Source organism: Euprymna scolopes, chromosome 23, assembly GCF_053919585.1.
Source record: "Euprymna scolopes isolate OS-2025 chromosome 23, ASM5391958v1, whole genome shotgun sequence".
Lineage (NCBI taxonomy): Eukaryota > Metazoa > Mollusca > Cephalopoda > Sepiida > Sepiolidae > Euprymna > Euprymna scolopes.
This window is the reverse complement of record NC_136504.1, coordinates 6,804,202-6,831,650: the sequence shown is the minus strand read 5'-3', so window position 1 is coordinate 6,831,650 and position 27,449 is coordinate 6,804,202.

Genomic DNA, 27,449 nt, shown 5'->3' with positions numbered 1-27,449 from the left:
TTCTATTGGTCTCTTTCTGTCATTCTTTTTATCTTTCTACATTTCTTTTTTTTTATCTCTGGCGTATTTTACAAAAATCACGAAAATTATAAGCAGGCAAAATATTTTAGATTGTTTATATAGTATTGTAAAATAAAATAGTATGCTTGTTTTTGTTCAGAGTATCTAATTTTACTTAATACATATCTGATCGGAAGAGAGTACTTTCCTTTACATAGAAACACATTCGTGGAAATACAGCGAAAGTATCACTACCTAAAAATGCGCAAACAGTAGCAAAGTTTTTAGCATTGCTCAATTTTTAGCGTTGCTCAATTTTTAGCATTTCTAAATAGTAAAATCGGTATCAACAACTTTAAATGATTGCTTGCATCGTCCTGACGAAGACATTTGACGCGCTAATGTATGTGTGGTGAAACAGATTTTAAATATGGCTAATCAATCACCTGGCGAGAAGTTAGGATAACTCGGTGTGGTTTATTATTAGCAGTATAGTTTCGAATAGTTTAGAACAGATATAATTCAGAATATTGTCCTCTTCAAATAACACCGAGAAAGAGGAGTTGCCCTGATTTTATTTATAAGTACAAAGTTTTCGCTAAAAAAGTAAAAAAAAAAAAAATGAGGTTGAAAATTGTATTGTTTAGATGTTATTTTGTGGTAAATCATATTGCATCGAGCTTATTTAATTCTTTACTTTCGATAGTCAATATTATAGACGGGGGCAGAAGACATTTAAATGTAATTAATTATTCGTATTAATTATTATTATTAGAACTGACAAAATGTTCACTTATGATAAAATTTAGAGATCGAGGGACTGAAACCTTGAGTGCCCCTAGTTAGAATCAATTTTGTTCCACGGAAACACACGAATGATAGCTACACCTGGTCTTATGTCAAACTTCCTAAAACGAAGGTACATAAGGTTACTTTGATTCTTATTTCAATAAATCTCAAACACACGAATCTCCCCGTGATGTTACACTGCCATTTTTTTATCCTTAACATTTATTTTTTTGTTGAGGACAGGACTGTGATTCATTGGCGGATTCTTGTTGTAGGTTCCCTGCTTTTGTGAGTTTCTGGTGATGAATTTCTTCCAATTTTTATGTCGTATGAAGTTTAGACTCATAATTATCTCGTTGTTGTACTCCTTAGTTATTCCATCAAATATTATAAGAGCACTTAACATACATAGTTTAGAAATGTAGATATATTGGTATAAGATAATAGCTGAAATACTCACAAGTACACTTTCATAGAAATCTCCTCAAACAATGGGTGAATGCACTTGATATAAGGAGTTAAATAATAACGACAAAACTGTCGATTCCGACCAAGAACATTTATTTTTTTATTTGTCAGAAACATCGCTAATTGAATATGCGAACTAAAATTAACAAATTGGAAGCGAAAGTTACATTTTATTATGTAAGTAATCGAATTAAGTATTATATAGAAAAAGTAGACAGGCTGTGCTCGTTCTTGCTAAGATATTATGCCAGCGACCGTCTGCACTAAAAGTCAGATTCAGCCTCTTTAAATCTACCTATTCCTGCTTCCTCTCGTTAAATGGGACATCAAATATTTGAAGCGTCTTCCGCATACTATTGGAAGTATTGCCCTCTTATTCATTGATAACATTCTCTTGTGAAATTTTTTAAGTCGCCTTTTTTTCCTAATGCCCCTAACTTCCGCTACAGATATGCGATCCCTCTGCCTAAAGTATCCTGTGTCTCTATATAAGATTAAGTGTGCTTTCCTAACGATCAGAAATGAATTTCAGCGTAACTGAACAGTTAGTGGCTGAGAGAGCATAAATATCTTCATAATTAAACAGGATGTATAACTGGTTAAGGGATACACCCAGTAAAGATCTAATTAATTGACTTTCAAGCTTTTCGGTTTGCAACGAATGTTCGACAAGGTGTGACTTCATTCTAACTAATTAAAACAATTTCTGTTCTCATCCGAGTCAGCATAATCAATAAGACACCCTGGGATTTCTTAAACCTTTGTTATGTATCTTGCAATCATGTCTATCTTTTTGGAATCCAATTTCAGCATCTTTGTCAAATCTTGGCATTTAAAAATAATGTTGTTTGAAAAGAAAAAGAAAAAAATACAATCAGCACATGAAAAAAACACAAATAAAAAGGGGCGGAAGCTAAATGAAGTTCGATTAGCTTGGATTCGAATTGTTATCAGCTAAAATTAGGAATTCTACAGAAGTATAGGTGAATGCGTTCATCTCTCAGAAGATAAATACAGATATCGCATTAACTGCAAATATTAAAGATACGCTAATGCGTAAGATGACTGAAACACGTTCAGTGTATACTAAAATATATATTATTAATAACTGTGAAGGAGACCAAATTGCGCCGGGGATTAAATGTAGAAAAACAAATGTTCCGCACTAGCAATATTTTATTGTACTGAAAGCCGATGAAATCGCCAACCTTTCAATCAAATCGATTCATTGCCTCATCTATTCGAGGACCCACTGACGTGTAACGAGGTGAACCTTCACACGCGTTTCCGCTGTAACTTAGTTAACTACACATTGTAGTCTACACTGTAGAGAATGTACTGCTGATGTTGTAAAATTCTTTTGATATAATGTTTTTTTATTAAGTTAAAAATGCAAAAGTCAAACATTTTGGTTACATTGTGATTTAAACATAAACATTCATTTTAAATGCGCACCTATCTTAACAAATATTATACTGTTCATTCTATACGCCATGCCTCTGTGCTTGTAAAGGGAAATAAACTTCATAAATGCACTCGTGATGTTAGACTATATAATGATGTTAAATATGGTCAAAATCGGACTGTTTCTCTTTTACTGTTTTTTTTTCGATTATCGATTGTCGATGCTTATCGGATACAGTTTTATACGACATCTATCTAAGAACACTCTCAGACACATAATATATAGTTGGGCGAATTTCAAACCAACAGACCCTGCTATTTCAGAGGTCATAGAAAACAAACTCACACCCACATTGCCTTTTATATATAAATAAAAGGCCGCCAACCCCCAATATTTCCTCCTGTATCAGAAAACCCGCTATGTGATATACAACTATCTGTATGTAATGTTTCCAAGCTAATCAAAAACGTTCATTCCAGTAAAGCAACCGGCCCGGACGGTATTCCAATTATTGTACTAAAAAAACTTCAAACGGAATTAGCGCCCATCATTACAAAAGGCTACATTTCTAGTGCAACTGCTCTTGACATATGAAAGGTCTTTGATAGAATACGGCATAAAGGTTTATTCCACAAGATCATCAGCTACGGTATAACTGAAAATGTCTTCTCAGTTTATTAAATAATTTCTATCTAATGCGTTTATAAGTGTAGTGGTTGACAGGCAGAAATCAGAAGCTCACAGTATTACTGCTGGAGTCCCTCAGGGGTCCATCCTGTGTCCAACTCTCTTCCTGATCTACATTAAGCTCTTTGCCAAGAACTTTGCAGCTAATTCTACCCTTTGCGACCAAGGCCGCCAAACTCTAATATTTCCGTCTGTATCAGAAAACACGCTATGTGATATACAAATATATGTACGTGATGTTGCGAAGCTAATCAAAAACCCTGATTCCAGTAAAGCAAGCGGCCCTGACGGTATTCCAATTATAGTACTCCAAACTCTACGACCAGAAATAGAGCCCATCCTTACAAAACAGTTTAAAAGTTTTCATAAGAAGAATTGCTTCCCAACACCCTGGAAAACCTCATCAGTATGCCCTGTACTAAAGAATTGAGGTGATCGCTCATCTCCCTCTCAGTACAAGCCAATAAGTCTCCTGTGCGTCATGAGTAAGTTGCTGGAATCTGCGTTAAATAGAGAAGTAATCAACCATCTCAGCAAAAATACCCTTCTTAGTGACACGCAATATAGTTTCCGTTCTGCTTGATCTACATCACATGTGCTTACAGTTATATCTCATAGGATTAGCGAATCTCTCGATGGAGGCTAGATTTCTAGGGCAATTGCTCTTGACATATCAAATGGCTTTGATAGAGCATGGCATAAAGTTTTACTTCACAAGATCTCCAGCTACGGTATAGCTTGAAATGTCTTCTCAATTATTTAATCATATATACTATTACTTACAAATCTAAAAGAAGGTTTGTAGAACAAACTCTCATAAGTAATAGAATTGTATGAGATAAATTGATGTTTATACTTGATTTAAATAGAATTACTCTATATTTTGAATTAAAGACTTAAGAGGAACATTCCAAGAATAAATACTACTACAACTAATACTACTACTAGTTCTAGTTGTAGAATAAACTGTTTTCATCGCCCTGGGTACGCCCCTGTTATTTGAATTTAAATTTGAAGGTGCAGGTGTTGGTCCTATTTTCATAAAATGGATCCGTAGAGAGCAGGAGTTGTACAGTGGTGCATCTCCAACCTCGCCCTTTGAACATTGTATCACTTTCAGATATGACAGATAGCTCTTATCATCCTTGGAATATGTACACAACTGGGCAACTAGTAGATTGTCTGCCACAAAAAAACGGTTTTAATCAAACGGAGATGGAATCATGGCGTTATTTCTCTGGCGAGAATTTTGTTGCTTTGCTAAATGCCATTTCCATATATTTTATTGTTAAACGATATGCAAATCAACTTAGAAATACCAAAATATAAAAAAACAAAGGTAAATTTAAAAAAACAACAACTTTTTTTTATATAGCAAGTGTGTGTCACTTTCATTAAGATTTGGGGCAAAATGGTGGCTGATCTGTTTAAGTGTATCAAAATTTATGGTTTGTGATAAATTATAGTTGGATCAGAAGGTGTTATGCTTGAATAAAAAATTTATGTCGAATGGATATGTTTATATGTCCACTGGGATATAACATTAACGGAAGTGAAAGTGTTAAGAGAGTCGTTTCACAAACAGTCAATGGAAAAGTTATTCTGAAAAAGAAATGTGAATAGATTTAATCAGAAATGAGCAAAACCGGGGTCTTCAAATTGACAACTGTAGCGTTGATGTTTTAATGAAGAGAGATAAGAGGAGGAAAATAAGAAGCTAGAAAAAAGAAATACATCCATTTGAGAGAAGAAAGTGTTTGTAATGAAAAATGTTAATTATCGCTAAAAAATGTAAAAAAAAAATCGAAATCATTTAATATTACGTGCGTTTTTCTTTGTTATTGCACCCCCCCACAAAAGACACAGTGCTATTTTGCTGTATTTAGGACATAATATGCAGGGGTACTATGAAGGTTGTTGAGCAGCAAATGCCTATTTACATTGCCCTTAAACTTTGGCATGCCAGTACAGTCGGGGAAGCAAGTACCCGGGATGAAATCCAAGTTATAGCAGCCCTAGGGAAAGAACTAATAACAGACTTTCATGCATTTAGCAATTTCTACTGTTTTGGGGTGAGTTTCTGCTTCTCGTTGGATTTGTCGGGAGTAGTTACGTCGAATGGTACAAGTGCTTATAGTTCGTAGGAGAACCTACAATTGAAATACTTGTAAAACAGGCAGAGGGATGCAACATTTTGACGATGGGACAGCTGTTAATGCCTAGCAGATAAGTTGTCGACTCTGTTTTGAACCATGCCTGAGTGTGACAAATTCGTAGCAGATGTACCAGCCAAATGTGGCAACACTACTCTATACATCGACGAATGGTGTCCTTGTAAAGGTACAGGATACTCTCAGGTAAGTAACATTCTAGCACGATAGAGAGAACCCGTCTTATGTGTTGCAGCCTTAGCGATGACCTCAATGTATATGTTCCAACTCATGTTTCTCTCTATCTATATATATTACTTTCTTCTTTGTCCCTGTCTCTGTTTCTCTCTCTCTCTTTATCTCTCTGTCTCTCTCTGTCTTAACTTTTCTCTTTCTCTCTGTATCTCTCAGAATCTTTGGTCTTCTTTCTCTCTACTATGTTTGTTCATGCTTCTCCCTCTCACGCCCTATAGATGTTTATTGTTACGATTCTTTCTGTCTATCTTTCTTTATCTATATAGTTCTCTCCCTCGCCCTTTTTCTTTCTCTGAAACTTTCTTTTTCTTCTAAATCTCTGTTTTTTCACTCCATCTCTTTCTGCAATTGTTTTATTTTTCACTAACACTGTCTCTCTAATTATGTCTCATTCTGTCTATCTATATCCCTGGTCTGTTATTTCTATATCTAAATAAAATGAGAACGTGAGTGTGTTCGGGGAGACTTCTCAACCTATATAGTGAACGAATATTATAATCCACAGACTTCGTATTGGGTATATATATATATATATATATATATATATATATATATATATATATATATATATATATTCAGGCATATGGAACACCGTGAATAAGGGCCGCTAAGTGGTCCAAATTGCAAAATTTGTACGCGCTAATTAGTAGATTTTTATGTATTTGCTAACAGTTTCGCGAATGCGCATGCGTTAATAGTTTACATTACAGTTTACTAATGTAAAAAAAACAGTAGTTTTAAAATACCTTTTCAGAATCGTATCAAGCTGGTCTAATGGTTATCGTCATTGACTCATGGTTTTGACATTTTTGTTACGCGCATGCACATGTCTCAATTTCTGTATTAATTAATATATAATAGTTATGCGTAATTTGCAACCGGCAACATCATTTTCTCTCTCCTTCTTTCATTCTATGTATCTCTCTGAATTTGTCTGGGTTTTTTCTATCTTTGTTGTTCTCTTCTTTTCTTCACGTTTCTCTTTTTTCATCTTTCTCTATAAATTTGTAAACAATCGCCAGGAAAGCACAACGTGAGACAATTACTCTGTCTCTATCACTTGCTTTTCCTAAGAACCTTTTAGTCTCCCTCCTACCTCCTCTATTTTTCGCTCTTAGTATCTTTATTTTTTAATCTTTCTCACATTTTGGACGTGTTTGTTTTTCTCTCACACACACACATACAGTCTCTGTATCGTTATAAATTTTCATATATATATGTATGTATCTCTCTTTCTCCACCTCCCTGTTTCTCTCTGTCTCTCTGTGTCTCTCTCTGTCTCTGTCTGTCTGTCTGTCTGTCTGTCTGTCTCTCTCTCTCTCTCTCTGGCGCTTTTCCTTTCACTTTCTGTTCCTCTTAACTTTTGTATTTCTATTTCTCTCTCTATTTTCATATCGTCCGGTCTAAATTAAACTATTTCTCTTTTTTAAACGTCTCCCGGAGCATATCTTTGTGTATTTCTTCCAAGCGCGTATGTTAAACACAAGACAAAAGCAAACAACCAAGTAACCAATAACGTCTGTTCAAACCCTGGCGCCATTGGTGCTATATAACGGCATAATTGCAAAGCAATGATAGAAATGTCCGTCGTTGGCAATCCCGTACAACTGCATGCATTATCAGCCTTTTTTGCAATGAAAAAAACCTGCCCGGCAGACACAACGGACGGAAGAGAAATAAAAAGACATGTCAGAGGGAAACATCACGCGACAAGAGAAGGTCTATCATTTTTACGATTTTTTTTTTGCGCCATTTTGTATTTTATTTTTGAAAGAAGTTTTAGCTATATTCAATTTAGGCATGTTTCCAAAGACATCCACCTTTCGTTTCTCTTTCTGATCATCATTCATTATTTACGACGTTGTTGTGTTACTTAATTTTTCTTTTTTGTGTTGTTTTTCTTCCACCATATACTTCACACGTTTTGTTGTTGTTTTTGTTTCTAATTATCTCGTCTACTTTAGTCAAAAACTCTTCTTTTTTTACACAGTGATCACCACTTATCAAGGCCTGGAAGCCACTCAGTGATAAGGGTTATTGCAAGTACAGTACGTTAGTGTAGAGATTTATTCAAGTATTTACTTGAGGTGGCGGCACATTAGGAATTTGTTTACGTTGGACTTGAAGACATCCAAGTTGTAATCAGGTGGGAAGCAGGCAGACGGAACAGAGTTCCACAGACGCGCAGTTCTAAAAAAGAAGCTTTGTTCATGGAATCCGCGTTTTGATTTAGGCACAGATAAAGAGTGGGGAAAATTTTTGACAGTGGATTCAGCTAGACGGGTGTTTTTCGTGAAAGATTGGCGAAGGGGGGCAGAGATTGGACTTCATACAAGCGCCTGCCATGGAAATAACGAAAAAACAAGGATAGGCTCGCAACGTCTCTTCTGTTGGAGAGAGGTTGCAGGGTAGAGAAAAGGGCATCCCCCACTAAACCACGTAGTCTATTTTGTACTCTCTCAAGGCAGGATAGGCTTTTTTAGCAGCTCCTGCCCAGATATGGCAGCAGTATTCCATCCTCGGACGTACTTGGCTTTTATATAGATGGAGAATTGCATCAGTAGTGAGATATATTCTGGAGCGGTAGAAGGACGCCACCATCTTTCCAGCGACCTTGGCAACAGACTTGATGTTTCAATTCTTTCAATTGTATGCACTACTTCGTTTTTCTTCTTCTTATTCTTCGTGTCGTTCTTTTTCTTATTTTGTCTTCCTGTTTTTTTCCTTTATTATTATTACTAGAATTGTTAAGCGGCGGTGCCTAGTGGGAGCATGCCCTCTCCCCTTCGTAAAAGGTTTAAGTACAGTTGTTGTTAGTATTGCTCAATCCCCCAACCCCCAAACCTCACCCCCCAACCTCGTCATGTTAAGAATGTTTCTGGATTAGACACTCCCAACATCCACGTGGTAAGAATGGCTTTCGGAATGGGCACCTCTAACCTACCCCTAATAAGAACGCTTTTCCCATTTTGTGGAGTGTTGTCAAAATCTCTGCCCTAAATTTTATCTTGATAATCCTTGTCATGATTAACACGCGCAAACACTATGAAACAACCTTGAATGTTTTGTTGTGTGCAGTGTCAGTCGGAAAAAATATAAATGATGGGTCGTCATGTAATTTTTGTTACCATGCTGAAATAATAAGGTTAGTATTTGGAAAGCCAGTCTGGACATTTTAGAGGAGTGTGTTTTGTAAGTAATCTGTGCTTCAACATTAAAATGCAATACTCACATGATTACATGCTCAATAAGAACGTACTAAATTTTACCTGTATACAGTTTGTGGCGCCTTTATAATATAGACAAACTGTTTATGTGAAAATGTACTCCCTTTAGTTATAGGGTATGCGTAGGCCACAAAAACACATTAAAAAAGGGAGAGAAAAGGGAAAGTCAGTAACTACAATGGTCGAAAACTTCTATTTAATATTAGTCTTTTTATAACACAAATAAGTCACGAACACGTCGGTAAATCCAATTTAAAAAAAAAAGAAATTTGCAATTGTAGTTTCTATAAAACTAGCCTGGGTGACCAGCGTTGGCCAGGTGATTGGACGTGTATATTGAGCCAAAAAAGAAGTAGGCAGGTAGGCTCGAAACCGAAACACGAAGGCGGAAAAAAGTGGGCGTGTGTAAACCAATGTAAAAAAAAATCATTTCGCAACTGTATTTTCTATAAAATAGTTTTGTCCGCATGCTCGTAGATCTCCCTCGGTTATCTTTGTAAAAAAAAATTAATAACAACAACAACAACAACAACAATACTACTACTACTACTAATAATAATAATAATAGTAATAATAATAATAATAATAATAATAATAATAATAGGGATACCCTAAAAGCAATTCTATTAATTAATAATCGAAAGAATGACTTGTTTGCTGTCCATTACAATGCGGTATTTGTTGTAAGCATATTATTTCTCTTATAAAATTATGGGAAGCTCGGTGTCAAGAACTGTTTCCGGTTTACATTTGTACCATTTGTCTGTGCGTTCGAGATGCAATTGTTTGCATAATTCCCACTGTACTACCCTTACCACTTGGTCGGGCCTGTGTTTGTATTTCTTTTGGGACAATTTGCTGCATTCACTCATGTCTAGGTAACCTACAACTAAAATTTCAACTCCTTAGACCCACAACGAACTGAATAGTTTGCTAGTAACTGCAAAGGCCTAATATTTTGAACTTTACTCCGTTCTCAGCCAAATTTTCGCCCAAATCACAATTAAACAACTTTTCCCAATGCCTAAATGCACTATATATACAATGTTAAATGTTTAGACCTTAAATTGGCTGAGTAATTTGGTAGAGATTGCGTGGGTGTTTGTTTTAATGACTTCAGTTTTGACTCCTTAACATTTATTGTTTTTGGCTCAAATCAAATTAAAAAGTTTGATGCCGGCCCAAGTAAACTACATCTAAAATTACAAGAGTTTAGACTAAAAATTAGCGGAGGGGTTTGGTAGAGTGTTCAAATGTTCGGTCGTGAAGATTGCCCATTGATAACAAAATTTGGGGCGGAAAACCAATTAAAAATTTTTTCCAAAATCTCAATACACCTTGTGCAAAATCTCGAGCCTGTAGACTGAAAATTGACAGGGTAGTTTGGTAGGGAAATGTACACACGCAGACAATTTTACTTTAATAGATATATCGGATATATGTACTCGGAGTTATCCGATATTAACCGTAACGTTAAATTCCTTTTAAAAAATGAAATAAAAATAGAAAGGAACTGGCGCTTGTGCATGCCAGTATTAAGTTTTTTTTTTTTTTTACTAAACAGTTCACTTCTTGTGAGTAAAAATACTCGAGGTGAGATCAAATCCAAAACTCAATGACAATGAATCAAGTATGTTAGGAATATACCAGTTTGCCACGATCTTTAAAACTGCTTTCAGACAAATAAAAATCAAATGGCCACCCCCAAGTACCAATTAAAAAAAAATGTTTCCTCTGTAGTAGCATTTTTCCGGATGAAAACAGATTAAAATGTTTTGCAAATGTTTGAATTCCTTATATACAAAATTAAATATCTGTAAATTAAAATTCGTTGAATATATATGTTGAAAAGCGTTCTCACGCACACATAATCACTTATATATATATATATATATATATATATATATATATATATATATATATATATATATATATATGTGTGTGTGTGTGTGTGTGTGTGTGTAACTACTTAATTTACTCACATAAGATTAATATACGAACGTATAGATTTATGCGTAAACTTTAAGTATTTACTTCAAAAGTGCTCAATATGTAGGTAGAGCTAGTTAGTAATTTATAAAATATATATGGCGATTAAGCTACACTGAATATTCCGCGTTTCATCCACTCTAGGGCTCTTCAGGCTTATGCACCTAAGACGCAGGCGCATAAGTCTGAAGAGTCCTAGAATGGATGAAACGCGGAATATTCAGTTTAGCTTAATCGCCGTATATATATATATATATATATATATATATATATATATATATATATATATATATATATATATATATATACTAGCAGTGTTCCCGGTCTTACCCTGCCGTAAAATACGCTTAAATATTAATGTTTCATTAATGCAACTTTTGTATTTATTGTAATATTATATTGGACCCAATATAAAGTAATAATTTTAAAAGTTTTTAGAAGAATTAACTCGTGCGCCACCACTGAGAATCGAAACAAAACGTTTAGCTTACGATTCACTTTTTTCCTTTGACGTTAATGAAAACATGTTTGCTACAAGGCTAAAAATGTAAACAGAAACCAATTGGCATTACGCATTCATATTCGTAATTCCGCCCTTCGACTTTCATCTGGCAAATTCAAATTTATTTTTTAATTTTCCCACGTTTCCACCGATTTTCCAGGACAAAACCCCAAATATAAAGTTACGTATGTGTTCGAATATCCTATATAATAAGTTTCACGCATGTATATAAAACTCTGACATAGAAGTTTAGTAGGCAAATTTTTTAAACAAATATAGATGCGCACACATAACTATATATATAGAGAGAGAAAGACGTCTGTGCTTACTAAAGGTGTTATACGTAAATATTACGCAATTACAAATCATGTAGACTATTTGCACGAATATAATTACACGTAATATTAGACTAAAGATGATCATCACATAGAAAAAAATAAAAAAGGGAAAAATATAAAATGAATGTTCAAAAGAATATGCAAATTATCTAAAATTTTTGCAGATTAATGCAATTCCACGACCCATATATAACAAAGTTGTATTTTCTTTTTAAATAAATAAAAAGATGTTTTTAATATGAATATCAATACACAAAAAATAACAAATACATAGGAGTTTAGACAGATTAAGCCAGTGAGGTTTAATAGTGTGTGTATGTTGTATAGATAGGCGAGATGTTTTATAAGTAAGGTCTCCTATTTATTTATTTGACCGGAATATATCAGGGAAGTATTACAAATTGCATTATAATAATGCCTCAACTTATGCATTTATAATCTAGGAGTTTCATATCTCTGTTAAATATATTGACAGGGTGATACTCTACGAAAGCCACTCATGTTTATAGGGTGTATCGGAAGCAGAGATGCGGCATTGGATTACTTAATGCTAAGCACCGCCAAAACTGGGGGCAGGTAAGTACTTTTTGACGGACCGTCTTTTTAAGATTCTACCAAAAATCAGGTAATTATCCGATTAATACGAAATTTTCAGCGATTATTAAGAGAAGACTGAACTTTGTAACAGTGTTCTAATTTTTCTATAAACGATATTTATATATATATATATATTTTTGCTTACAACCCCATGTTATTTTGAGGGGAGACAAATATGCTTAAAATAATCATCTGAAACTGAACACAACATATTGTGTTGTTGTAAGGGTCAGAATTATAGATTAAAAAAATTGTTTGCATACCTTATTTTGACGTCTGAATATCAGAACTTAGATTGTGTTTAATTATCCCGCTTTTGAGTTTTGAAGTGTGAAATCCGGTGAATATGTTAAGTAAAATAATTAATTTAAGTTAAGCAAAACAAAAAAAATAATAATATTCATACGAAAAAAGCCATTTTAAAATCTTTGATAAATAAATTAACAATTTTTTTAGCGAGCCGAATAATGCATGCCCATTATTAAACAGGGCATGCTTTGAAGAATCGATACAAAAAAATCGATAAATATTTTGCCCTTTGTGTTAAAAATAGAATCATTTTTTCGATCCCGTTTGAAAACGTTTGCCGCCTTTCGACTACGGTGGACCAAACGCGCTGAAATATTTTTTTTTCTGCTTTAAATTGCCCCTCCCATTTTGGGGAGCCTGGCCCCCACACACATACACATTAAAAACCAAACTCATACAAATGGTCACCCATCTGGTACTGGCCAGCCTCAGCGTTAATAATACATTGTAATGTTCGTAACTGGAAAATAAGTTTTTTTGGCCTGTTTAATCTTCCATATTTAGCTTTTTAGTAAACACAAACGTAAACATTGTCGATCTAGACTCTAGATCGACGCGAAGTAACTGGTTGCCTATATGAATAAGTGGAATTATTTGTAATCCAGGTAATATATTATTATACTATTTTTGCATATTCTTAAAGAAAATCATGCTAAATCTTAGTTAGACAACAAATAAATAAATTAATTATTTCAAAAACCTTTTTTTTTTAAATATTTATGTACGTTTTTTGTGCGAGACAAAAATGTCAATTGTTAACTTTTTGGGAAAATTTTACATTTAAAATGTAATTAAAAATAGTAGAAAAAGTTTTACATTATTCGGTTTTCTATACGATAAAATTCAGGGTTTTATCTTTCTGGAAAAAAAAGGTTACTCAGAAATAATGGATTTTAATAAATATAATTTCGTTTTAAAAAACAACAACAACTTGATTGTTCGGTTATTTTTGGCGGTGCCTACTTAATGCAGTGTAACATGAACCGACATTAAACAGCGTCTGGTGAATGCTTATAAAGCTGATTTAGTCGCAAGCATGGTAAGGATATAGGTCCGTATATTTAAAAACGGTGACAAAGAAGCTCCGAGCGTTAAAAACCAAGGTATCAAATAAACTGTCAAAAGTACACGAAAAATAGTGGTGATTCTGTAGAGAAAACAAGTTCTGGCGCACAAAAGATCGCTGGTACTAAGGATGCTATTCTCATTTTTCTAGCTATTTAACTTGATTATGTGGAAAATAAGATGTCCCACTTTTACATTTTATTTAAAGTGACCAGAGGTGTAATGTTTCTGGGAAATATAAATATACGTTTCCTTTAAACATTTATAATTGATGGGTGTTTAAAAAAATATTGCATTGTGCCAATCAAACAACTTGAAAAGGTAAAATGTCTCCAGTTTAGTTGGAATTCTAGAAATTGAAATATGAAATGATGGCAAGAATACAAAGTCTGTTAAAATGCTTCGAAAGTTTGTTGGTAGCAGTAGTAGTATATTTCGGAGAGTAAAAATCACACCGACTTCCTATATAAAATAGATGAAATAAAAACAAATTGGATGAAGAATAAGAGAACAGACCGGAAGGAGCCTAAAGCGATGCCGTAATGTGCGTGTATAGGTTTAGGCCGTAATTACTATATTATTAGATGTCCTAACTGTGTTAGAGAGAAGAAAAAACGATGAACATGATTAATCACTTTTTACGCGTTACATGTGCGCAGAGACGAAACATCAATTCAATCATTATCTATATTTTAGTACCTTTTTAATCTATGTAATTATATAATCCTATGGTCATTGCTTGCTTGCTTGCGCCTTGTCTTCTGTGTTTAAGCAAGTTCTTTAAAACAAAGTGAATATATATATATATATATATATATATATATATATATATATATATATGGTGGCCTTATAGAGGTACAGGATACTTTCAGGGGTCAGTAGCTTTCTAGCACGGTAGAGAGAACCTACTTTTTGCAGCGGTCCTGGCAATGCTCTCAATGTAATTGTTCGAACTAATGTTTCCTGTGAACGGTAGATCGAGGAGTTTAAAAGATGTACTTTCAGATAATGAGTCTTTGGGCATTGCTATTGGTGGTAGAGAAGTGGTTCTGCCATTTTTTTTAGATATGTGTTCATTTGTTTTCCTGTCGTGTTATAGAGCGTGGTGCCATCAGCATATATACACATCTCACAGACAAATTTGTCAGGGAGGTAATTTATGAATATTAGGAATAATAGAGGTCCAAGGGTAGAGTCCTGTGGCACTCCCGCATGTATATATATATATAGTTTAGATGTACAGCCATCGAGGACAACCTGGATTTTTCTCTTGTCTAAGAAAGATTTAATTAAGTTAAGTATTCTTCCAGTGATACCATATGATCTGATTTTCCTGAGAAGACCTTCGTGCCGTACCCTATCAAAAGCCTTAGGTATATCAAGAGCTACCGTTCTACCCTACACTGCTTTGTCAAGTGAATGGTATATACGCTCGCAGGTTACTGATAGAATGTCTGCTGTAGAACGGGCGTGCCTAAATCCATATCGTTAGTCGGTAAGAAGTTTAGCCTCTGTAAGGTGGGTGACTAGAGCTTGGTTAATTATGGACTCAATTATTTTGGCCAAAAGTGGGAGGAGTTTAATAGAATGATAATTTGCTGGGTCAGTTATTTCGCCAGAATTCTTGAAAACTGGTACCAAAGAAGCAGTTTTCTAGCAGGCAGGTAAGCAAGATGCATTAAGGCATTTCTTGTAAAGTTTGGAGAGGATTGGAGCTAATTCGGCGGGGCACTTTTTAATAGCACAGCCTGGATGAGATCAGGTCCACATGTTTTTGCAGTGTCAAGATTTTTTATAGTGGCATTCATCTGAGAAGGAGTGCTTTTCAGTTCAAGTGTTGTGTCTGTCTGCAAAGGAAAGTCTCGCAGAGGGTGGTGAGCAGGGTCTAGTGTGGAGTTAAATACCCCCGACGAACCAGACAAGCAGTACAATCCCCACCCTTCACAGTAGAGATCGCTAGATGTAAGAGAGCCTTCTACTCCAATAATTTCTTCCCCAGAACCGCTAAACTTTGGAACTCCCTGCCAGGTCCCTGCTTTGACAACTGTACTGACATGCAAAAGTTCAAGTGTAACGTAAACCCACATCTTGCTGCCCAACTCCCCACCGTGTAACCCTGTAGCCTGTGTCCCTAATAGTAGCCCCCTTAGGGTGGCAATGTGCCTTGTTTGGGGTGAAAATGTAATATATATATATATATATATATATATATATATATATATATATATATATATATATACATATATATATATATATATATATATATATATACATATATATATATATATATATATATATATATATATATATATATGTATATATATACCTGCTTGAATGCTTGAATCTTGTTTTTAAAGATTGGGCGACCATATCCTTTCAAAAAAGATAAAAGATGAATCAATATATGTGTATGAATTAATATATATATATATATATGTATATATATATATATATATATATGTATATATATATGCTTCTCTCTATGACATAAGAGTATTATTTCAATAAGTTGCATAATATATATATAAATTTATATATATGTATATATACATATATATACACATATTACTTCATCTGTAATGATGAATTTATATATGCGTATGGATTTATATATATATATATATATATATATATATATATTCTTCTCTCTATCACGTAAGAGTATTATTTCTATAATTCGGATATATATATATATATATATATATATATATATATATATATACATATATATATACATATATATATATACATATATATTGTCAGCAAGCAATTATTTAAGCATCTCAGATTGAATACGATTGAGTTATTCTTTTCCCCGTTTTTATTGTATAACTTTTCGATTCGCCGAGCGGTCTTTTCCATTTCTGCTGGCAAGTTGTATACTATGACACTCAGTTATTGTTGTTCAGTTATATTCTTGTGAAACACTTTCAATGTATCATCCCGTCTATCTATCTATCTATCTATCTATCTATCTATCTATACACACACATATGTATATATATATATATATGTATATATATGTGTATATATATATAAATATATATATATATATATATATATATGTTCTAAGAAAAATAGAAAAATCGAATGAAATTATTAAAATAATCAACGTTTCGTCCTTATTTCAGAGGACGTTGATTTTTTAATAATTTCATTCGGTTTTTCTATTTTTCTTAGAACATAACGTCAACCACCGCTGGTATTTTTTCATTCCTTATATATATATATATATATATATATATATATATATATATATATATATATATATATATATATATATATATATATATATATATATATTGTTTGTGTTAGTAGTCATGAATTCTCACTTGATTTGTAAGAATAAGTTCATACTTGTTACGGAAACTACAGTCAGTATTTGCCCTTGGTGGACGCATATTAAGTTCAATTTTCTTTGTATTTTCTAGGTATTAAGGTTTTAGCTGAGGTCTACGTTCGTTGACTTTTCTTTGTAAGCATATATATTTTGTTTATAAAGGATTGCAATTTGGATTTATGTTTACGTTTGTATGCGTATGCCGTATTAATGGAGTCCACCTCAGAACGGCTTCATAGACAACGTAGCTCTTACGCAGTGGAAGGAAGACAAAGAGAACGGGTGTGGGGAAATGCGAGAAGACAATTTCCGAGCAGAGATGCAAGGAAGGCATAAACCTATCCGAAGATTTTTCGAAACGATGCTAAGCACCACGAAGTCGCCAAACTGCCAGCATTAAAGCCAAAAAGATAAAACTGTAAAAAATATTCTAGATTGTAGGAATTGTATTAATCCTCCGCGTCGTGCATTCCACTTCTCTGAATATGCCATAGAATTTTGCGATGTTTCCACAAACACATTATCGTTCCAAGAACGATTCATGTCAACGGAATTATGTGTTATAATCCATTCATAAAGAAAATGAAAAATAGTAAGATAAGCGGAAATACAAGCAAACAAACAAAGACGCCACAGAAAACAGATAAATACATTTATAATCTCCTGTTCGAGATTATAGGCGACAATGCGTTTAAGCAGTCGCAGAAAATATTATCACTGGTTGTAAAATCTGTGACAATATTTCTTGTAAAAGAGTATTTTTTATGTCGACGCTTTCAAAATAATGCGTGCATAAATATTATATATATATATATATATATATATATATATATTCAACGTGTTGTCTTATTTAAATATATATATACGTGTATATACATATGTATATATTCAACTTTTATTGTCTTATATATATATATATATATATATATATATATATATATATATATATATATATGAGACAATAGAAGTTGAAAATGAATTCACAAACACTATATATTGGAAAATATAGAATGAGTCATTTATTTTATAAGGATATGCATAAAATTATTTGAGGGATAAAAGGGACTCTTCATATCTAGTTATTTCAAAGCCTAATGCTTCTCATCAGAAAAGAAATAAAGGCGCTATGTAACATAATGGGGATGTGATGTCTAGCGAGGGAATCATCAGGAACGAAATAAATAAAATATTGGATGATGAATTTTAAGATAAAGGAGAAATGTACTATATAACTTATAGTATACAAAGGAGTATAGGGTTTCTATCATATTTTAAATAATGTAAATAGTTAATGTATTTAAGATTCAGCGAGATGTATAGGGGTAGTTGTTTTTTATTCTATTTTATCCGTATGTAAGATGTATAGAAGGTGCGAGGTGAACTGACGTGGTATGTGTGGGAATATATAATAGTATAACAATAATTTTCAGGTGAAAACATATAATGGATAATATGTAGTGATAGTCCTAAGGAGGTTTTGTTGTTAGGAGTGAAGGGGGCGTATGAAATTTAAGGCAAAAGCGTAAAAATAGCGGACTGAAGTAGATAGACGTGGATAAAGGGTATGCAGTATTCGATAATACACGAAGTGCTTTCTTTTTTTCCTTTATTTCCCAATGACACACGAAATGTTAAAAACTAAAATATTTTTTTAATAAATATATGGTTTCGTGTTTCGTGTCTTTCGTCCAGTTTCGATACATAATCAACAATATCCACTTTCGGTATCGTGATTTTTTTCCGAGCAGTGATCGTGGACATTACCTAAAAATTTACAAATTTATTTTCTTTTGGAGAAAGGATCACTGTTTTAAAACGATATCTAACTTAGTATTTTCTTTACATTTTTTTGAGCGATTATCGATGCTCCTGAGACGTGATACTTTCATGTCGGGCATTTTTTGTTCAAAAGTAACGCTCGATATTACATGAAACACAATTATAAAACTACGTAAACCCTTAAAATACGTTGAAGCACTTAAAAATACAAAGTTAGGTTGAAAAAGAAAACCACTTTAAAACAATTTAATTGTTTTTATAAACAACAGTAAACAAGAAAAATATTTTTAAAAATATTCTGGGGAGCATAGTATGTTTAAAAAAACTATATCTATTTTAAGAACGGTCATAAAATGTGTTTTCAACCGACATTTATTCAATAAGGGACGATTTTTCCTACCTAGCAAAGAGGGACGAGTTTTCCGTGTACGAGTATTTCGGCTACGACTTTTCGAGGAACGAAGTTAATTTTTTTATAAATGGTTTTTACCAAATATTCTTCCTAAGCTTTGGTTTCGATTTCGATTATAGCTGATTGAACTCTAGAGATACATTTATTTTTTAATAAATATTTCATCAAGAATTCCTCATAAATTTTGTTTTCGGTTTCGAGTATAGCTGAAGGAACAAACTGATGCACCCAAGTCATATGGATATATTTTTTTATTTGAAATTGCAAATTTATAATATATAAAGTCGGTAGAATATAAACTCTGTAATAATATATACGAAATCTGCAACAATTAAAATATCATATTAAAGTGTACGTAACGATCTGGGTACGCCGGCATCCTTGCTGGCCTAGATTTTTGCAGTTTTAACAAAAGTTACAATAATATCAGGGCATCGCTATTTACGCCATGAATAACAACATATGTTACAATTTCCACAGTTTTTATTAGTTGCATCTCGTTGTTTTGTTTTGTTTTTTACAGCACATCAAATCAACTTAATAAACCAGCAGATATAGTTAAAATAAAATTCAAACATTCATCAAAGAAAAGACACATAATAGTTAACAAAGCCTAACGCCCTCTCCATGTTAAAATGGTTTTCTTACTAGTAACATTATTATTTACAAATTCGTTTCTAACAATAGGGGGTAATATTTTATTCTTACATCGTTTCTCCAATGTTACCTACCAGTCGTCGACTATTTTCAACTGTTTATGAAAGCTTTCAATTTCATGTTGCACACTAACGACGAACTGATACATTTTTGCTTTGTTTAAAATCAAAATAAACATTTTGTTGTCATTCAATTTGAAATACATTACAAGGAAAACTTTGAGGAAAAAATACACCCGGAAATTTCCTGGGGATTTATGTAGTAATTTGCAAATGTACGACCCCTCTCCAAAACCCCTTAATTAAATATTCATGAATATTAAAAGAATCGGAATTGAAATCGGAAATCGAATCGTAATCGGGATCGGAAATTTAGAACGGAATCAATAATTGGACCTGAAGCGGGGAAAAAAATTGAATTGTTCCACCAATAATATGTATATATATATATATATATATATATATATATATATATATATATATACGCGCAAACAGTTAATAAAACATGTAAAACACTTTGAAAAAGAGTTAAAAACATATTTAATTTGAAAAGGAAACACTTGATAAGTGGATAGTCCTTAATTCGCGGAGTTTCGAAGAAATACTTTTCTTCTATCCAGAGGGTAGGAATTAGCTAAATGCGGGATAGGATTTTGCATGCAAAAGCATTTGATGAAACAGCAAGTAAGTCAAAGACCTTACTTTATAACAAAAAAGTGAAGAAGGGGAATATGGTGAAGAAAAAGGTGATTACACGTGAATGGATAGTCTGGTGAAAGATAAATAATCCAGTGACGGTAAAATCCAAATATATAACTTCAAGAAAGTTAATTGAATTTATATTTGCACAAATAAAATCCATGGAAATCCCGTAATTAGAAGATGCCCCAAAAAATTCCAAAGCAGAAATCCATGGAATAATTCACAAAAATGTGTACAAGGAAAAAAGAAAAGGTTCCAATAATATTAATAAACGAAAGATAAGATATGCTTTTCACTCTACTGCCGAGACATAAGCATAAATAAGAAAGATCAGAGAAGAAGAAGAGGAGAAAGAAAATTAAATGGCGATAGAATTAAATATAAAATACAACAAAAAATATCAAAATAACCCAGACAGGAAATGTTAGTCCCGTCGTGAAAAATATATAGGGCAAAATAATATAGGTCAACTGAAATGTACAGGTCATAACTTAATAAATGTCAGCAAGAGTTGTTAGAAGATACTAAATGGAAAATAAATAAATTAATAAATAAATAGAAAATAAATAAAAAATAATCAATAAATAAAAAAAATAAAATATGAAATATGAAATAAAAAAAATTATTTAGGGGAAGAGGGATGACCGGTATCTGCAAATTCAGGAAAAAAACAAGAATGTAAGTAAATGAATATAGTAAAACAAAAATAAATATACATACAAGATATGAATGTGTTGGTAGATTGATATATTAAATAGATAGGAAAGTTTAAAGAATAAATGATTAATTTCAGATAAAAAATGCAAAGAAGAAATAAAGAATTAAAATAAAGGATTATTAAATTATAAAGTATTAAGAAGTATGTAGAAAAAACGATAAAGTTAAAGAAAAAATATTATGCATCTATGTAAAAGGTAAAAGTATTTACTATGTAATTTCAAAATTGCCATAATTAAATTTGGACTTATGTTTACAGAAAGAGGTCAGTTCATTTTTAGAATTTATTATATTTTTACTTTGAGGAGAAGTAATTATAGCTATAGCTTCAAGTGTGCAGAGGCGACATGACTTAGAGCCTGGAGTATAAGACTTAACTTTTTTATAATAGTCCATTTGATTGAGAAGAGGGTATTTTTAGAGTAAATTTGTAAATTAAAGTGGTTAGAGAAGTTCCTTGGTTATTATTAAAATTATGGTTGTTAAAAGAATAAACGTGGTTTGATATTCTTTTCTTAATTAATGTTGAAGTAGCGCCGATATATATAGGTACTTTATTAAAAGCTCAAGGTTTGGTATTAATATTAATTTGCTGATTTGTATTAATAAAATGGTTTGAATTTTGTTCATAGTGTTCAACAAATGATGGGTCAATGTCTGTATGAGGACTATTTTGGATGGGATAATGTGTGTTGTTAGGGTTAAGATGGCTGTTAGGAGAAATATTATTATTATTATTATTATTATTATTATTATTATTATTATTATTATTATTACAAGTGTATGATTGTAGATGGGGGCTGCCGAATGATGTAATGAATTAGTAACTATATCTGATGGAGGATGAGAAGATGGCTTACTTGAAGACGAAATATTAGTGTCTGTTTTGGGAGGATTGCGTGGGAGCTCAGTAATTGTGCAAGAATATATAACATCTTTATGGGTGCAATCATTATTGAGTGGGCAAAGATGTTAGTTATTACAATTACAGTTAGTTTTGTGGTTTAATTGGGAAAGGGATTTTTGGGTCTGATTTAATTTTTTTGTTATTTGATGTTAAAATTCTTTGTGCTAAATTAGGCATTGTTGAATGAGAAATTCTGATTGAATTATTATTGAAAGTAGAACTATATGTGTGTGGGTATTTGAAAAAGTTTTGCACCATGTTGAAGAATTCCTTAGGTATATTAGTTTTGACATTTAGGCTAAATGGAGGATTAAACCAAATATTTTCTTTCTCCTGATGCAACTGGGTGGGTTAGAGGTATTGCGATTAGTATTTAGGTTTTGATTATAAATGTAGACTGGTTCATTTTTATTGATAGCGGAAGATCTTGTTATTTGAACTGTTTCTTACGAGTCATATTGTGTGTGATTGCAGATTTAAGGCGGCCTGCAGGAGGGGCATAATTGCTGTATTTAATCTTTTCTTTGTGTCCTGAGTTCCATAAGGCATTATTGAAGAAAGTAGCATTTTGATTAAAAAATTTTTTGTCAGCAGAAAGAGCAGAAATTCTTCTAGAGACAGATGCCACTATAGATTTTATAATTGAGTTGGGGTGGTCAGAAGATGTATGGACGTATAAAAGCGTAAGATTAGTTTTATGATAGGGGCTATGAGTTTCGGTGTTAAGATTAAGTGTAACATGTAGAAAATTTGAAGTTTTTTTGTTTGGGTCGATAATTATAGAAAGGCCAAAGTTATTGAAGAAGTTATGTAATTGTTTAATTGTTTTGCTGTACTTTCTTGTCCTGGCTGTTGTAGTAAAAAGGGCATCGTCTCTATAAAGTCCCCTTAGATATGTTTAAAGTGGTATTTAAGTTCTTTCAGTAAAAAGAGTCCCACTAAATCGGTAACTTCTGCAGAGGAAGAAGAACCCATCAAAATGTCAAAATTATAAGGAGTATCCTTTCTAGTCCAAAGCTCATTGTAAAATTGTATAAGGGACTTTCTCGCTAGGAGAATTAATTATATTTCTAAATTAGTTAAGTCGGAATTTCTTTTAGCAAAGATCAGAGCCTTATTTAAAATTATCGGAGAAATTGATTGTTAATAATTTTGGATGTCAAAGGTTATGAAGTTAAGGAGGTGTTTATTTTCAAGGGAGACAAACCAATTAATTACGGAATCTGAATTCAGCCAAAGAGGGAATCTTACCTTTTCTTTAATAGAAGGGATGATTCTATCTAAGATATTTTTGCTTACAGCTCTTAAGTCAAAGTTGGATGGACCGATCAATCTGACGGAGGGGTTGTCAAATTAGGTGTATGATCCTTGAGGGTGGATCTAGGTGTACCCGGGGAAATTATTTCCGTCAAGTTATGAATCTTCATAGAAGTCAGTAAAAGTTTAGCTTCAGAATAAATGGAATCTAGTCTAAGGCGGGACTATTTTATAAGATGCATTCAGTTCTTTATACAAAAGTTTTTTATATGTAGGATATTCAAGTTTATAATAATTTTTTGTCTTATCAGCAGAGACGAATTAATCTTTATTCTTTTTAACTTTTTCAGCAAAATTATTTATTTTTCGAGTAACCGGATTATAATGGTGTTTTTGTTTCTTAAATTTAATTTTTTGACTTAAATTTAACATGGAATTCTCAAACTTCTCGAGGTAAGGGTTGTATTTGGGGTGGGCAGTGGTTTTTAATCCACAAAAATTTGGCAACAATTCTTTCGAATTTCTTTGGTTCTCTATGAGAGTTCATAGGGGGTTCATTTGTTAAGATTTCTGGGTTAAAGTGTGACTTCAGAGGAAATAGGCGCATTAAGTTTATTTTTAATGCTTAAGTCATGGTGATAAGCCTTCCACCTCATATTTTTTTAGGAAAGTGTTCAAAGCGAGAACAAATTTGTCGATATATTCTTGTAGGGTTGGAATAGTGATATTTTTGGTAGACATATCTGGAGAGAATAAAAAGCTCAACCAAACGGGAGCCTATAATAAAATAAAAATTACCATTAAATTTACCAAAATCATCCAAGATGGTAAAATTAAAGTATGTTATAAATATTAAAGAATGATATTTATAAAGTTATTTCAGCCAGATGTAAAAGCTCGATAAAACCAAATAGGAGATAGAGCTTATAATACGAGCAAACAGTTAATAAAAAATGTTAAAACAACTATGAAAAACAGTTAAAAACATATTTAATCTGAAAAAGAAACACTAGATAAGTGGATAGTCCTTAATCCGCGTAGTTTCGAAGCAATGTTTTCCTTCTCATCAGAGGGTAGGAATTAGCAAAATGCGGGATCAGATTTTGCATGACAAAATTATTTGATGAAACAACAAGTAAGTCAAAGATCTTACTTGATAACAAAAGAGTGAAGCAGAGGGAATATGAAGAAAAAGTGATTACACGTGAATGGATAGTCTGGTGGAAGATAAATGATCCAGTGACAGTAAAATCCAAATATATATATATATATATATATATATATATATATATATATATATATATATATATAATATAAAGCTGAATTCTTTACAAGAATAGGCTCCTATATGATTGACTATTTTAAAAAACTGATTACATATAATGACAGAAGATGTATCGAGACACCGGAATAGGTGTGTTTGATCTGGCAGAACGCTGGTTCATTTAAATTGTGGGGTCTGCGTTCGCACCTGGTCCACAAAGTATGAAAATAAAAAAAAAAATTTAAATTAAAAAAAAAGTTTACAAGTTTTTTTTTTTTATATAGATGTAAATAAGAATACTTTGATAAGTATGATTAACTTTAATAGGGATGGTATTTGTGAGGTCTGACTTCGCGCCTGGCCTCCATAGAATGGAAATAGGCACGAACTTGAATAAAGACTTTTCATATCTATCTGCATGAGTATACTTTGATATACTTTGATAATTATGTTTCAGTTTGAAGATATATGGTATGAGAAAATTAAGGGGTGTTCGTTCGCGCCTGCCCTCCATAGAATGGAAATATGTCACAAAGTTTAAGAAGGTTTTTTAATATAGATCCACAGAATATTGTGATAAGTATTTTGCTAGTATATACATATATATATATACTACACAGACATAACTATTTATCAAGGCCAATATACCACTCGAGGGGTAAAAAGTGTACAGTAGAACTTGGATAATATAGTAATCGTTAATAATGGAAATTCGGTAAATTTGTTAAATTATATGGAACGCTTAATCAAAAACTTGTGTACGTTAGACTTGAAGATAACCATATTGTAGTCTGCTGGAAAGCAGGATTCCACAGCCATGCAGTTCTAAGAAAGACGCTTTGTTCATGGAATCTACGTTTAGGTTTCGGCACAGATAAAGAGTGGGGGAAATTAGTGATAGTGTTTTCTGCTAGACGGGTGTTTGTTGTTAAACTCTAGCGAGGGATGACCATAGATTTGAGCTCAGCCGAGCACTTGCCATGAAAATAAAGATAAAGCCGAGAGAACTCGCATCTCTTCTACGAGAAAGAAAGAGGTTGCAAGACAGAGAAAAGGACATCCCCTACGATGCTACGAAGTCTATTTTGAACTCTATCAAGCAGCATAAATGCTATCTAGCATCTCCTGCCAAGATGTGGCAACATTCCGCAATCCTTGGACGTACCTTGCTCTTATATAGATAAGGAATTGCATCAGCAGTGAGATATCTACTGGACTGATAGAAGTATTTCACCATTTTTCCAGCAGCCTTGGCAACGGATTTAATGTATCTGTTCCATTTAAGATCAGAAGTAAAGGTGAAGTCCAGAAGTTTGACAAAGCATGAGGCCTCCTTAAAAAGAGAGCAATTCATTTCAATTGATGCCAGATGGGAATCAGAGCGTTCATGATGTAAAGATAACCGCTTGGTTTTAGATGCATTAAAAGTAACAAACCACCTCTTTCCCCATTGTACCACTTGCTCAAGATAAGAGGAGAGAGAATAAGAGAGAACTTGGTCGTTTACGGCCTTAGATGTGCAACCATAGATAATAGTGTCATCAGCGTAAATGTCTACGAATGATGTAAGGATGTGATTTGGAAGATCATTCATGTAGATCAGGAAGAGTGTTGGGCCAAGGATGGACCCTTGAGGGACTCCAGCATTAATACTGAGAGCTTCTGACTTCTGCCCATCAACAACTACTCTTATGAACCTATCAGAGAGAAATTATTTAATAATTGAGAAGACATTTCATGCTATACCGTAGCCGAAGATCTTGCGAAGTAAGCATTTTGCCATACTCTATCAAAGGCGTTTGATATGTAAAGAGCAATTGCTATAGAAATGAGGCCTCCGTCAGGAGATACGCTAATTTTTTTTTACACAGTCATCAGTACTTATCAAGGCCCGGAAGCCACTCAGGGATAAGGGTTATTGCAAGTACATTACGTTAGTGTTGATTGCTTCTCTATTTTACACAGATTCCAGAAACGTACTCATGACACACAGGAGACTTATTGACCTCTACTGAGACGGATATTGGCGATCATCTAAATGTTTAAATGCGGGGCATAATGATTAGATTTTAAAGGGTGACATGACGCAATTCTCCTTAAGACAACGTTTAAACAGTTTTGGAATGATGGGCGCTAGTTCTGATTGACGTCTTTTGACTATTATAATTGGAATACCTTTAGGGCCGGTTGCTTTACTGGAATCAAGGGTTTTGATTTGCTTGACAACATCACCTACATATATTTGTATATCACATAGCGTGTTTTCTTATACAAGAGGAAATATGAGAGGTTGGCGGCCTTGGTCACAAAGGGTAGAATTAGCTGCAAAGTTCTTGGCAAAAGGTTTGGCCTTGTCTTATGCTGACGAGATGACCTCAGGATCTTTTATGAAAGTTGTGATAGAACACACGCTTCTGTTCAGGAGGCTGTGTACTATTTGCTAACCCTTATTGGAACCAAGCCGCTGCTCAGCTACTTTGGACTTGACAGACTGACCATACAACTCTCTTGCGTTCTTTATTACTTTTTACAGTGGTTGCTGGCAGTTCTGAAAGCAGCTTAAGTCTCAGTACATCTATTACGTTGGAAGCAATGGAAAAAGTTATTTCTTTGAGAAATGACACCAGCACATTT